At 39.4% G+C, this 14,059-nt stretch overlaps 1 protein-coding gene across 4 annotated transcripts in view; it reads right to left on the bottom strand.

Annotated features, from left to right (window-relative positions):
- The window catches only part of WIPF1 (WAS/WASL interacting protein family member 1), a 188,744-nt gene that overhangs the window by 45,265 nt on the left and 129,420 nt on the right, over window positions 1-14,059 (bottom strand). The window contains exon 1 of one of the 4 annotated variants that reach the window (XM_043998019.1): window positions 5,349-5,495. The exons of the other annotated variants lie outside the window; for them this stretch is intronic. The gene's annotated coding sequence lies outside the window, so the exon portion shown is untranslated. Of the gene's footprint in view, window positions 1-5,348; window positions 5,496-14,059 lie in introns of those variants that run through there. 4 annotated transcript variants of the gene reach the window in all.

Genomic DNA, 14,059 nt, shown 5'->3' with positions numbered 1-14,059 from the left:
TTTGTAATGCACTTAGCACAGAGCCTGGCACATAGCAAGTTCTATATAAATGTTAGCTATTATTATTAATGGTGAATGGAGGAAGCTAGGTGATGTATTGGGTAGTGAGCTGCACCTGGAATCAGAATGATCTGAGATCAAATCCTGCTGTACAGATTCCTTACCTATGTGACTCTGAGCAAGTTCCTTAACCTCTCATAGCCTTAGCTTCCTCATTATTAAAATAATAGCACCTACTGCCCAGGATTGTTGTAAAGATCTAATGTAAAGTCCTTTGTAAAGCTAAAACACTACATAACTGTTAGGTCTCCATATGGGAAGTATTCATCCAGTCTAATGTGCAGTTTCTCAGAGCTGTATTTCTAATGAAATCTTGCATCCCTCTAGTACCCTGAATTAAATGTGCTGCATTGAGGAAGGCTAAGCTCAAGATTGAATCTTCCTTGGCAAATTACTTGGCAGTACGGCACTATGAAAAGTGTTGGATTTCGAATCTAAATACCTGGATTTGGATCCTACGTCTCTACCACTTCTTATCACCATGACAAGTCACTTAACCTCCCACCTCAGTTTATTCATCTGCCAAATGAAGATGAGTTAGATGAGATTCTAAGATCCCTTCTAGCTTTAACAAACCTAAAAATATTTTTGGTGTAAGAAAACCCACTTTGAAGAACCAGTAGATAACAATTTGATGAAACAAAACTCAAAAAAGAGCTAGAAATCTAAGTGGTGACATCTTTTGGAGGGGGACTGATGAAAGTGGATTACAGTTTAAATATGGGTGAAGCATTGATCAAAAGCATACAAAATATCAACGAACTATTACTTAACTATTAAGAAACCATAGTTTTTAAGAGCCTTAAGTGGAGGCCATTCTACCCTATTCATCCATGCAGGTGCTCCTACTATTTCTTGTGAAAGTCCTGTTTAGGGATACTGGCACTGGAGCTTCAGAGTAAGGGGGTAAGGAGACTTAAGGCCTGGAGGCCAGACCTACCTAGGGATTGATATCATTGAGGCAATCATTGCAATATTATTTTGGTCACAGTAGTCCAGAGAATAGCATTCCCTACAATGGGATGCCCTTAGCATAGCAGCCCATTCAGAGAACTGAAAAAGGTGACGAATGGTTAATTAAATAATCACATTTCAGGGGACATAACACTCTGAAGCTCATAGCCCAGGGCATTAGATAGATTAGTATTGGTTACAGTTTTTGAACAACATGTTCTCTAGTCTTAATTTTTTAAGGCTGTTGATGATGATAATGATCTTCTCCAGACTTGTTTCCATGCTTCCTCTACCATGCCCCAGTTCCTCATCCTAAAGTCTCACTCTAGCCCTGGAATTTGCACCTCTGCCCTCGTGGCCTCTCCCTCTGAGTGGATGGTTCCTCCCAGCACCCCCATTTAAGGAAGGCACCCAGGCGGGCCAGACACTCATTCCTCTTTAGGCTACACTTTGGACCTCCTCTGCCATCCCCCATCCTTCTTACCCTACACCTTCCCTCCACATTTGTGCTGTCTTCTTCTACTAGAATGAAAGCTCCTTGGAATACCTTTTTTTCTGTTTTTATTTGTGTTCCCATAAATGTTTGTTGACTGACTGAGTTGACCATTTTATGTTTTTCTTTTTTTTTTTTGTGGAGCAATGAGGGTTAAGTGACTTGCCCAAGGTCACACAGCTAGCAAGTGTCAAGTGTCTGAGGCTGGATTTGAACTCAGGTCCTCCTGAATCCTTTATCCACTGCGCCACCTAGCTGCCCCCTATGTTTTTTTAAGAAAAAAAAAAAGCTTCTTATGTTTAGGTTCTTTTTTGTGTGTAGCTCCTAAGAATTAAAAAAAAATTGTGAGTGGATGAGGGAAAAAGTAGGCATTTTGGGGCATACAGCTTAAACATTTCATAGAATTTAATTTTATGTGTGTGTATATATATATATATATATATATATATATATATATATAATCTGGATTCATAAAGGATCTGTGATTTTGTTAGTGTAGGAAAGCTCTGTTAGAAGCTCCCAAATGCAAATTAAAACAACTCTGAAGTACCACCTCACACCCCTTACATTGGCTAAGATGACAGAAAAGGAAAAGGACAAATGCTAGGAGATATGGGAAAACAGACACATTAATGCACTGTTGGTAGAGTTGTGAACTGATTCAACCATTCTGGAGAACAATTTGGAACTATGCCCAAGAGGCTATGTACTACTACTACTACTACTACTACTACCACCACCACCACCACCACCACTACCACTACAACTACCACCACTCCCACTCCTACTCCCACTCCCAACACTCCCACTCCCGCTACCACCACTATGACTATCACTACCACTACCCCTACCCCTAACCCTACTACTACCACTACTAGGTCTATTCCCCAAAGGGATCAAAGAAAAAGGAAAAGGACTCATATATACAAAAATATTCATAACAGTTCTTTCTGTGGTGGCAAAGAACTGAAAATTGAGAGGATGTCCTTCAATTGGGGAATGGCTGAACAAGTTACATGTGAAAAAAAATTATTAGTAATGGATTTTTAGGAGAAACCCAGACATTAGTTTTAGCTGCTCTCTTCCCCCTCACCAGAAAGCAGCCTGGGAAGAGCCTTCACATGAACAAAAGGAATGCAGATGGATTCTTTTATTTAGCTAGGGGAAGAAGCTCACCTAGAAGGTTGGAATTTGATTTCTAGACCACCTTCTAAGTTATGTCAATCAATGGAGCTGAATGATGCTAACCAATTAGCTTAGATCAATGCATGGTGACCTGCCTCTACCAAAAAGAGGATAAAGGGACTGGACCATGAGGGGTTTGCTCTCTTCTTCTCTGGACTCTCTTTTACTCTCCCCATGCCCTCTCTCTCTCCCTCTCTCTCCCTCCCTCTCCTCACCCTCTTGGCTCAATACACAGAGTATGTAATTGCTTAGGCCTATAAGCCTGTGACTACTGGGAAAGTCATGGAGACACACGGTCAATGCTTTAATAATGTGATATTAATTAATAATAAATGTCAAAATTGGTACAATAGCCATTAATATATAATTTAGTAATATTTTAGAAAACCCAGCCTAGTCCCCAATAATTTTAATAACACATATGGTATATGAATGTGATGGAATATTATTGTGCTGTAAGAAATTATGAAGGGGACAGTTTCAGAAAAACCTGGGAAGACTTATATAAATTGATACAAAGTGAAGTAAACAAAACCAGAACAATGTACACAGTAACTGCAATATTGTAAAGCTGTGAAAGATTTAGTAACTCTGATCAATACAGTGATCCACTTTAATTCCAAAACACTCATGATGAAAAATGTTTATCCACCTCCAGATTGAGAACTGATAGACTGAAAGGGCAGAATGAAACATATTTTTTTCTCTTTCTTTATTTTCCTTGCTTTTTCATCCCCTGGAAATATGTATAATGGGGTATTGTAATTTCTTGCCTCCTCAATGGGTGGCAGAGAGAGAGAGAGGGAGGGAGAGCATTTGAAATTGAAACTGAAAATTAAATTAAAAAAATTTTAAAAGGAAAAAAGTAAACTCCCCATGTGGGAACTCAGTCAACCTATCAACTGTCTATGAGAACATAGCTAAATCTTGGGGATTTAGAGGTTACAATCAATCTAATCCAGCATCACCAGTGGCCTCTCGTACATCTCAAACTGTATGTCCTGTATAGAAGTCAAACTCCACATGTTCAAAAAGGTGTTTGTTTTCTCCATCTTCTGAATCTAACCTTCCTCCAAACTTTTTTTGTTTCTGTAGAAAACACCATCATCTGGGCTCCCAACTCTGGGGTCATCCTCAACTCTTCCTTCTCCCCCACCTCCTACATCTAATCAGTTGCCAATTCTTGCTAACTCCATCTACCTCTACAACGTTCCTCATATCTACCCTCTTCTCTCCAGTCGCGCCACCTAGTTGAGGCCTTCATTACCTCTCACATTCATCTTCCTCCTAATTAGTCCTCCCTCTGCTTTCCAATTCATCCTCCTCCCTGCTGCCAAAATGACATTTTGGAGTGTAAGTATGACCTTGTCACCTCCCTGTCAAAGGACCTTCAATGGTGCCTCAGATAGTGTATGCCCTCTTCAGCTTGATATTTAAACCCTTATACAATATGGCTTCTACCTTCCTTCCCAGGCTCATTGCTCATCACACCCCTTCCCCATACATTCTACATTTCAGAAAAACTGAACTACCTGGTGTTCTCTGAACTCAGCCTTTCAAATACCATTTCTGTGCCTATCCCTTATCCCTGGAATTCCCTCCTCTTCATCACTGACTCTTAGAATTTCTAGCTTTCTTGAGGATCAGATCACATATCATCTCCTAATGAGATCCTTTCTTATGTTAATTGTTAGTAATCTTTCTACTGTCCTTCTCAAAGGAAGGATCATATACATATTTAACTATATGTTGTATCCCTTCAATAGAATATAATCTCCTTGAGGACATTAACTGTATATTAGTATTTGGTTTTCCTTCTTTCCTTCCTTCCTTCCCTCCCTCCTTCCTTCCTTCTTTCATCTTCAGTGCCTAGCTCAGTGCTTTGAATGTAATAGTTGCTTGATAAATGATTGCCACATTGGCCTGGAAATATTTTCTAAAAGAAGCTGGCATTTCAATAATTTAGTAAATGCTTGTTAATAATCTGAGAATGATTTTCAAAGTACTACAGTTTCAAAAAACATTTATGTTGGATACATACTTTATGAAATCTCAAATATAATATCCTCTTTTCCCAGAAATCTTTTGTGAAAATAATTTTAAAATAAAATAAGTTAATTTAAAAATAAAATAAAGATCCTTTCCCCTGTAACTAAAAGAAACAATATTACTATAGTTGCATGGCAACACACATCATACTAATGTTTATCCATTTGTTTGAGGCTTCCAAATCCTTCCTTTACTAGAAGTCTAACATAGGTCCTGGCTAAACCAATAGCTCAGTAATAAATATTTGGCCACATATTACCATATATAGAAAAATACAAGTACAGAAATAAATATCAATTTCAGAATATAAATGTATTTCAAAGAGGTTAAGACTTCTCTAATGAAAAGGAAAAATAATGCTAGTAAAGTTTTTTGCTCATCAACAGTTTAGAGTTGCAGTTACTCATCCCTTAATGTCTCTCCCTGCGATGGCTAGTTAATACTCCCAGGCTGTGGTATCTACATGAAGCCATAGTGAGAAATGATCATTTCCTTGCAAGCCAAGCCCTTTCATTTTGACACCATAGATGCCCCACTAAAAGCCATTTTGTTCTTCTCAGGACTTTGTAAAGGAAATAAGTCTAGCTCAAAATGCAGTTTCTCTTACCGTCAAATGACACCACAGAACATGGATGACTTGGGGCACAGGCAGAGAGGACACATGAGACCTACAATAAGTCCGACGGCCATCCCTGAAAACCGAATCATCTTCTAGGACCAACATGTAGTAGTCAAACCAGCCATTTTAGACAAGTTTTGGAGTTCTGGCTGAGTGTGACACACACTGAGTCAGAGACAGACCTCCTTCTGTGGTTATTTGCTTCCTGTCTGATTAATTTGCTGTTTGTTCCTTCCTCCTTTACTACAAACTACTGTGCAGAAAATGTCACTGAATTGGTTTGTCTTAAGAAGAAAGAAAAAAAAAACAAGCTGAAAATGTTTCTCCTCCCTATAGCCTTTACATCTACCTGGTACAATGACCCAAATGAACTTCTGTGCAATGAATGGACTCAACTTTTTTGTAAGGATTGAGTATTGAGCAATCAGAAATAACTGTCACAGTTCTCAAGATTCCTTTCAGGGAAGTTTGTTTGAAATGGTTTCTCTCAATGTAGACAATTTGCGTTAGTAACTAAACAATTGCCAAAGGAAAAAATTTTCAATTTCATGAAAAATTAAAGTGCCCCTTGGTCCTCCTATGAGTTGATGTAAAGCCTCCACCCCTCCCCCACCTCACCCCATCCCCCCCCCCAAAAAAACCCCAAACAAATAAACAAAAAACCAAACTCACACCTAAACATGCCAGGTTTAGAGAGCTACATTTAGCAATGACCAATGTAAAGCTAGAAGGAAATTCAGACATCATCTAGTACAACCCAGTCACTTTACAGATAAGGAATCTTAAAAGTCAGAGGCCACAGAGGCAGTAAATTGCAGAGGCAGAATTCAAACCCAGCTCCATTGCATCTCAGTACCTCCTGAGGGAGTAGGGACTGAGTAGGAAGATGGTTATTGTTGTTGTTGTTTGTCCTTCATTGTGGAAGAGGGGACCATGACATCAGGGTGATGTCATGACTTTCAGTGAATTGGATTTAAGTGAGGGAGGGCTGTGCAAGGTCACCAACTTTATGTTCAGCTCCAAAGCCATCTAGAACCAGTATCAAGATATATATCAGGATGACTGGAGATGGCCCCGGATTTTTTTTAAGGCAATTGGGGTTAAGTGACTTGCCCAGGGTCACACAGCTAGTAAGTGTCTGAGGTGATATTTGAACTCTGGTCCTCCCAACTTTAGGGCCAGTGCTCTATTCACTGCACCACCTAGGTGCCCCTAGTAGGAAAGTAGGTGACTTTAAAAAAGCCTATGGCAGGCAATGAGTAGGCAACAAGGCAAGGTATTTTGAAATGTATACATTACAAAAATTTGCCTGTGTTTACATGTATGCATGTACCTTTAGGTATGGTCAGATACAAAGAAGGTCAGCAGCAAAGCCACACTAAAATGAAAGCAAAGTAGATTGTGTTTGTTCTCATGGTCAATCTAAAAGACTTCGGTGCTCTTATAGGGCTAGTGGCTACCCCAACAATACTTGTACTTAAGAGGTTTGAGAAAAAGTACAGAATTGAAGAGAATGAAGAAAGAAGAGCTACATCTCTGTCACTATTGAGATGAGAAAGGGGAATTAAAGTAGAAAATAAAAATACAATTGTAGAGTAAGGGTAAAATAATCTTAAAACACTGGTGAGATTTTCCTCTGACCCATCTGTGAGACTGACAGCTCAAATTTGCTATAAATGTCCTTTGGCTTTGTGAAAACAAAATCACTCATGAGGAAGAAGAAAGGTTTAGTTCCCTATTGGAGTAAAACCCAGAAGCAGATGAATTAGGGCAAATTCCCCTAATATCACTGTTAAATAGTCAGTCAACAAACATATAGTGAGTAACCTTGGGGAAAATCACTTAGCTTCTCTGGAATCCTTGCATCCTCATTTGTAAAATGAAAGAGGCTGGGGCAGCTAAGTGGTGAAATGGATAGAACATCGGTCCTGGAGTCAGGAGGACCTGAGTTCAACTAGCTGTGTAACCCTGGACAAGTCACTTAATCTCAATTAACTCCAAAAAAAAAAAATGAAAGAGGCTGGACTAGTTGATCTCTAAAATCTCTTATATTTCTAAATCTATAAGGCTATGATCTGAGTAATACAATTAAAATTTAAGTTTACTGCTTTATTCTGAAGTTGCCAAATTCCGTTTGATACATCACATATATCTTAACTCCATCTCCCTCCACCTCTGTATTATCCTCCTCCCCCCAGCGTTCCAGTATATCAAAGGTTCTTAACCTAGTGTCCATGAACTTAAACACGTAGAATATACAAAAAGAATATACTAACATTTCTTTGTAACTGTTCCCTCTAATGGAGAGGAATACAAATAAAAAATTAGAAACACAGAAAGGCCAGGGCAGGTGGAAAATAGGAGAACAGCTGGATTGGAGTTTGGTCTCTATTCCCATCTTTATTAAAGTCTTATAATACCACCAGCAAGAAGCATCCTGGTGTAGTGGGTGGGGAGTTGGCTTCAGAGTCAAAGCCTGTATTCCCACCTTGCCTGATATATACTAGCTTGGCTGTATGACCACGGGCAAATCAAGTTCTTAGTGGTTCAGGCAACCCTCCAGGATTACAAATTATGGAGAAGATGCCAATCATGACTGGTTGACAAGCTCCTTACTTAGAGCTCTTTACACTAATGAAATCATAGGTCTAGTTTAAAAAATGTTGACAGCATCCATGAACATTTATTGAGTATCTATCTGTCATGCATAAAGTACCATTCCTGGTGCTACAGGGAGTGACATAAGGATAGGGATTTAAGAATGCTTCGAAGGCCCAAGCTGCATCAATTGATTCAGTGGCACATTTGCACTTAATAGAGATAGTAGGATGAAAACTAGTATTTCAAATTAAAATGATAATATCTACTTGTAGTTATTTGTATTTAAAGTGCATTTTTCCCAGATAGGAGAAATCATAGTAAATTATACAAGATTATTTTAAAAGTCACAAAAGATATTCTGAAATCATTTGAGCCATCTGACACACTTGGTCCTTCTAATATGAAGAACTTATAGCACATTCTATAAACTCTACCATAATATAAAACTCTCAATAAGCACTTACAATCATGAAAAATTCAAACTTGCCAGAGAGGAATGACAGTGTTAGCCAAAGAGAATGAGAGCTGTCTGGTAAGGAGCTTTATAGTTGTCCAGAGGAAAGATGCAACAGAACAGAAATCTGTATCTCCCTTGGTCTACTGGTGAGGCTAAGCAATGCCCAAGGATACCACTAGATGCCACTAAGAGGCAAAGAAAGAAAGAAAGAAAGAAAGAGAGAGAGAGAGAGAGAGAGAGAGAGAGAGAGAGAGAGAGAGAGAGAGAGAGAAAGAAAGAAAGAAAGAAAGAAAGAAAGAAAGAAAGAAAGAAAGAAAGAAAGAAAGAAAGAAAGAAAAGAAAGAGAAAGAGAAAGAGAGAAAGAAAGGAAGGAAGGAAGGAAGAAAGGAAAATAAAAGGAAAGGAAAAAGAAAAATGAAAAGAGAAGACAAAGAGGAACAAAAGAAAAAAGATAGAAGAAAAGAGGAAGAAAGGTTATGAGGGAAATATGTATTGGCCAGATACCCCTCTCTCAGAGATGCAATTCAGTAGAAAGATGAAGGTACTAATATAATCCACATTAAAAAATGACCTAAAATTTCACTTCCTTCATGAAAATTTCCCTCAATTTGACCTCTGCACATCTCTTATAGTCATCCACCACCATATTTCAGCCTTCTAACTATGGTTCCTGCCCCCTGCATTCACCTTTTCTGAATCATTTTTTTTTTTCATATGGATGCCAAAATAATCTTCCTAAGGGCATAGGTCTACCCTGGCTAAAATCCCTTTATGGCCTCTAGGATCATAACCTGGCATTTAAGGCTTTTCAACCTCTCCCTCCAACTATCCCAGTCTCCTTTCATTTTATTCTCTTTTAGATCCTTTATTCAAGCCAAACTGAACTTCTAGTCATTCCCCAAACTTGAAATTTCAAGTCACAAGCTCTACCTGAAATACCCATTCTCTGCATCTCGTCTTTTGAAATCCTTATATTCCTTTGAGGCTCAGCTCAAGCATCACTTCATCCATGAATCCTTCCCTGAACCCCCAAGTTAGTGTTTTCTCCCCTCACAAATTTTCCTAGAGTCTCTCTTTTTCTGATCATTTCCTTGATCATTTAATTACATGGCTATTATTCTTATCTAGCTAAGTGGTGCAGTGCATGGGACACTCAACCTGGAGTCAGGAAGACTGAAATTCAAAGCTAGCCTCAAGATACTTCTTTGCCATATGAACCTAGGCAAGTCACTCAACTTGTCTGCCTCAGTTTCCACATCTGTAAAATGGAGATAATAACACTTCCCAGCGTTGTTGTGAAGATCAAATGAGATCATATTTGTAAAGTGCTTTAAAATGGTATTATTATCTGTACCCTTTCCTGCCACCAAATATAAGGTAAGGTTCTTGAGGGTAGGAGATTTTTCATTTAAAAATATTTATTTTGTTATGGAATAAAGCAAGCGTTTGCATAACAGTATAATTTTTTTTTTAAAAAAGATGATTGTGCATGAAACTGCACATATACTGTGAACAACTCGTTATTCCTTTTAGATGGAGATCTTTGATTTTTGTCACCAGTGCCTAGCACAGTGCTTTGCATAGTGGATTTAGTATTTAGTAAATGCTGGCTGAAATGAATTGGTGGTCATTAAGAGAGTAATTGCAGTAAGAGTAGAGAGGGGAGAGTCAGATTCCAAGGAGTTAAGGTTTAAGTGGCTGATGAGGAAGTGGGACTACTGAGTGTAAACTACTCCTTCAAGAAGTTTAGCAAAGTGGGAGGATGGAGAGTAGCAGGACTCGGGGAGGTTTCTTTCCCACACAGGATAAGGGAGATGTGGAATTTGGAGGTGAAGGGGGAAGAACTAGTGGAAAAGGAGAGATTGAATATGTAAGAGATGCCTATCTCTTGGGATAATTGATGGATTAATACCCCATAGGTGGCGGGAAGGGGTGGGATTAAGGTAAATTTAAGAGTTGGCTTTAGAATGGAACAGTAATACCTCTTCCTTTGGGACAAGAGGAAGAAGAAATGTTGAGATCTGGAGAAGGTTAGTTGAGTAGTTTCATAATGGATGGTCTCAATGGCCTCTATAAAATCAGGAGCAAAGTGAACTATGGAATATGTGGAGGAGGGATAGGGATGAAAGTCTGATTAAAGGAAGAAACAATTAATATTTATACAGCCCTTCACGCTTTGCAAACCCTTTACATATTTTATATCATTTGATCTTCACAACACCCCTAGGAGGAAGGTGCTAAGTGGAGGCAGAAAGAAATTAAGTGACTTGCCCAGGATCACACAACTAGTATTTGAGGCAGCATTCAAACTTGGGTCTTCCTCTTTCCAAGGCCAGTGTTCTATCTGCTGTGCTATTTCTAGAAGCCTCTAGAAAAGGTTGACAACAGATGTTCTGTGGCATTCTGTAGAACCAAAAGGAAATAAAAGCAATTCTGAGTAGCAGTAAGGAAACAGCATGAATGTATATTGGATCAAATAAGCATACACTTATAAATTTCTCCAGTAACAGTTGATAGAGAGGGAGGTGGAGAAAAGGAATGGTGGTGGGGCAGCTAGGTGGTGCAGTGGATAGAGCACTGGCCCTGGAGTCAGGAGGACCTCAGTTCAAATCCGGCCTCAGGCACTTGACACTGGCTGTGTGACCCTGGGCAAGTCACTTAACCCCAATTGCCTCACCAAAAAAAAAAAAAAAAAAAAGAAAGAAAAGGAACGGTGGAAATGCTGGAGATCAAGGGACAAAGTACTCAGGGGTACTCTCAATAGTACTGAGATCCAGACTGTGTAAGGAACCCTAAAGTTAGGTAAGTAAAATCAGAAGGAGACCAATAGATTGGCCAGATAATGGAGGTTTTGAGTCACCTGTGTAATTTTGGGCTAATCATTTAATTTCTCTGGGCCTCAGTTTCTTTATTTGTACAATAAAGGGGTTGGACTAGGGCCCCTGAGGAACCGTCCATGTCCAGTGCGTAGCACACAGTACATGGCACATAGTAGGCATTTAATAAATTGATTGCTATATCTATGCTTCTAGGAAGGGTGAGATCACTGAGAGGGTCCTCTCTCCTGGTAAATGCTGAAGGATGGGAGTTTAGAGTCAGAGAGGGACATGTCAGAGTTTAAGAACCTAGAGTTAAGAGCTAGTACATACATTTTCTGTACCAAATGTGAATTAGAAACCTTATGTTGGCATGGAGACAAGGGAATTAATATAATTGCACTGTAGGGAGCCAGTGGAATTAGTATAATTGCATTATAGATAGGCTAATGTGTATGCAGAAAAAAGTAGCAATCTGGAAAATGTAGACCTGCCCTTTTTGATAACTCAAATAGGAAGGCACTGATGAAGTGGGATGAAGTGATAAGAGTGGGAAGTATAGGGAACATACCAAAACACCCTTTAAGTCTAAAAAAACCCAAACCAAACCAAAAAAACAACAACGACAAAAAAAAAAAAAAAAACAACCCAACCATGGGTTCAGAAACAGAGGAAGGGCTAAAATAAGCTATGAAAAGCAGGTTCAGTTTAAGGAAGCTAATTCCAAAGTCAGATGGCCAAAAAAAAAAAAGGGGAATAAACTCTTTCTGCTCCTCCCCACTCCCCACTCCTTCCTTCTTCCTTTCTACATGTTGTGGCCTCTCATTTCAGGGCATGAAGTGCACCCTCCTGATTTATCTATTCCTGGCTCCCAGCAGTCTAGTTAGAATCAGGCCATGTCTTTTTCCATTAATTAGGCTAGAAAACATTCTGTTGTGCCATCTTAGTCATTCATATACCCAAGAGGCTGTGGGGACAGGGAGACAGCAACTAGAGGACTGGGCCTGGAGTCAGGAAGATCTGAGTTCAAATCTGGTATCAGATACTTTCTAACTAGTGTGACCTTGGGCAACTCACTCTGGTTTGCCTCAGTCTCCTCTACTATTAAATAAGGATCATAATAGCACTTACTTCTCAGGGTTGTTGTAAGGTTAAATGAGGTAACATCTATAAAGCATTTAGTACTATGTACCTGGCACACAATAGATGCTTAATAAAATTCTTCTCTTCTTCCCGACCTCTTCCCTTCCCTTCGTGCCAAGGGCACTTTTGGGTACTGCAATATGATTACTGAACAACCCAACAGTTGCTACAAGACTAACTAAAGTAACATCAGGCTATGTGTGTTAAGACCAGTATTAGACTACCAAGAGACTAAAAGGAACAAGCAATCTCTTTAGTTCAGGGGATGCTAGAGCTGCACCTTTAATTTTACTTTCCTAATTGATTTTGGTCTGGTTTTTTTAATGGACATTAGAAGAAGAGGGCAGCTAGGTGGTGCAGCAGATAGAGCACTGAACTTGGAATCAGGAAGACTCATCTTCCTGAGTTCAAATCAGGTTCAGACATTTACTAGCTGTGTGACTCAGGGGAAGTCATTTAAAATGCCTTGTATATTACAGATTGCACATAAAAGACAGCAACATGTGTTGGTAGCAAGGACAGCTGGACATGTAGTGGGGAAAGAAGGCAGCAACTCTTAGGTAATAGAGTCTCTCCTCCCCTGTACCATCTGCAGATAGGAAAGAGCAGTCCCTCTGGAGCGGTGTTCTAGGCTGTACAGCAGATGTTTCTTTTTGAAAGAAGAGAGAGAAAGCACATTAAGGGAGAGTGGTAGAGGAATGTGGGACTTTTGGGTGGAGAGGATGGAGGAGAGTGTGTTTTTCCTGGATATTTTTTTTCCAGTGTGTTTCTGTATTTCCCTATACTATGTATGTAGGACCCTGAGAAGGTCTGGTGTGCCATACTATGTTTTAAACCAACCAAAGTCTTAGACACAGAGAACACAGAAGGGTTTGGTGGTGATGAATCTATGTCCCAAGGTCATCAATTGCTGGACCCATGACAACACCTTCAGAATCATCGCCTCTTCTCTCAAGTGTGCCTGCATCAGAAGTTGAAAGACTCTGATGGTCACAGGTCACAAGACTGATACGTCCTTCCCAATTTACAGAAACAAAAAGGAAAGGAATCCTGTGCTCGCTTTCCTCAGGAAAGAGGGTTACTGTTGAAAAATCTAAATCAGCTTATATTGAATGAGGACAATTGAAAACTGCCAAAACTTCATATATAAAATATACATCAAAGCCCCTCAGAATGTGCTTAGAGCTCTGGAGCAGGAACATCACGTAGTGGAAAAAGGATCAGACTTAAAGATAGAATCTTGCCTTATATAGTTATTTAGCAGCTCTGTGACCATCACTGTAGTTTCTCAGATCCCCCTTTTCCTCAAATGCAAAACTGAAGATAATAATACTTGTTACACCTACCTAAGGGCACAGCTATGAGGAAGACCTTTGTAAACTTTGAAGGGTGTCCAGAAAGCCTTAGTACAGTCTTAAGCTATATTTTTTGTTTTGAGTTGTGCCTCTGAGACTATTTGTTAAAGTATGGTATTTGTTATAGCAAGTGATAAGACATTGAAAGGGCAGCTAGGTGGCCCAGTGGATAGAGTGATGAGCCTGGCTGGAGTCAGGAAGACACTTCATCCTGTTTGCCTCAGTTTCCTCATTTGTAAAATGAGCTGGAGAAGGAAAGAGCAAACCACCTCAGACGAGGTCATAAAGAGTTAGAAATGATCGAACATCAACAAGACATTGAATACT

Source organism: Dromiciops gliroides, chromosome 3 (genome assembly GCF_019393635.1).
Source record: "Dromiciops gliroides isolate mDroGli1 chromosome 3, mDroGli1.pri, whole genome shotgun sequence".
Lineage (NCBI taxonomy): Eukaryota > Metazoa > Chordata > Mammalia > Microbiotheria > Microbiotheriidae > Dromiciops > Dromiciops gliroides.
This window is presented reverse-complemented; position numbering and strand designations above follow the sequence as displayed.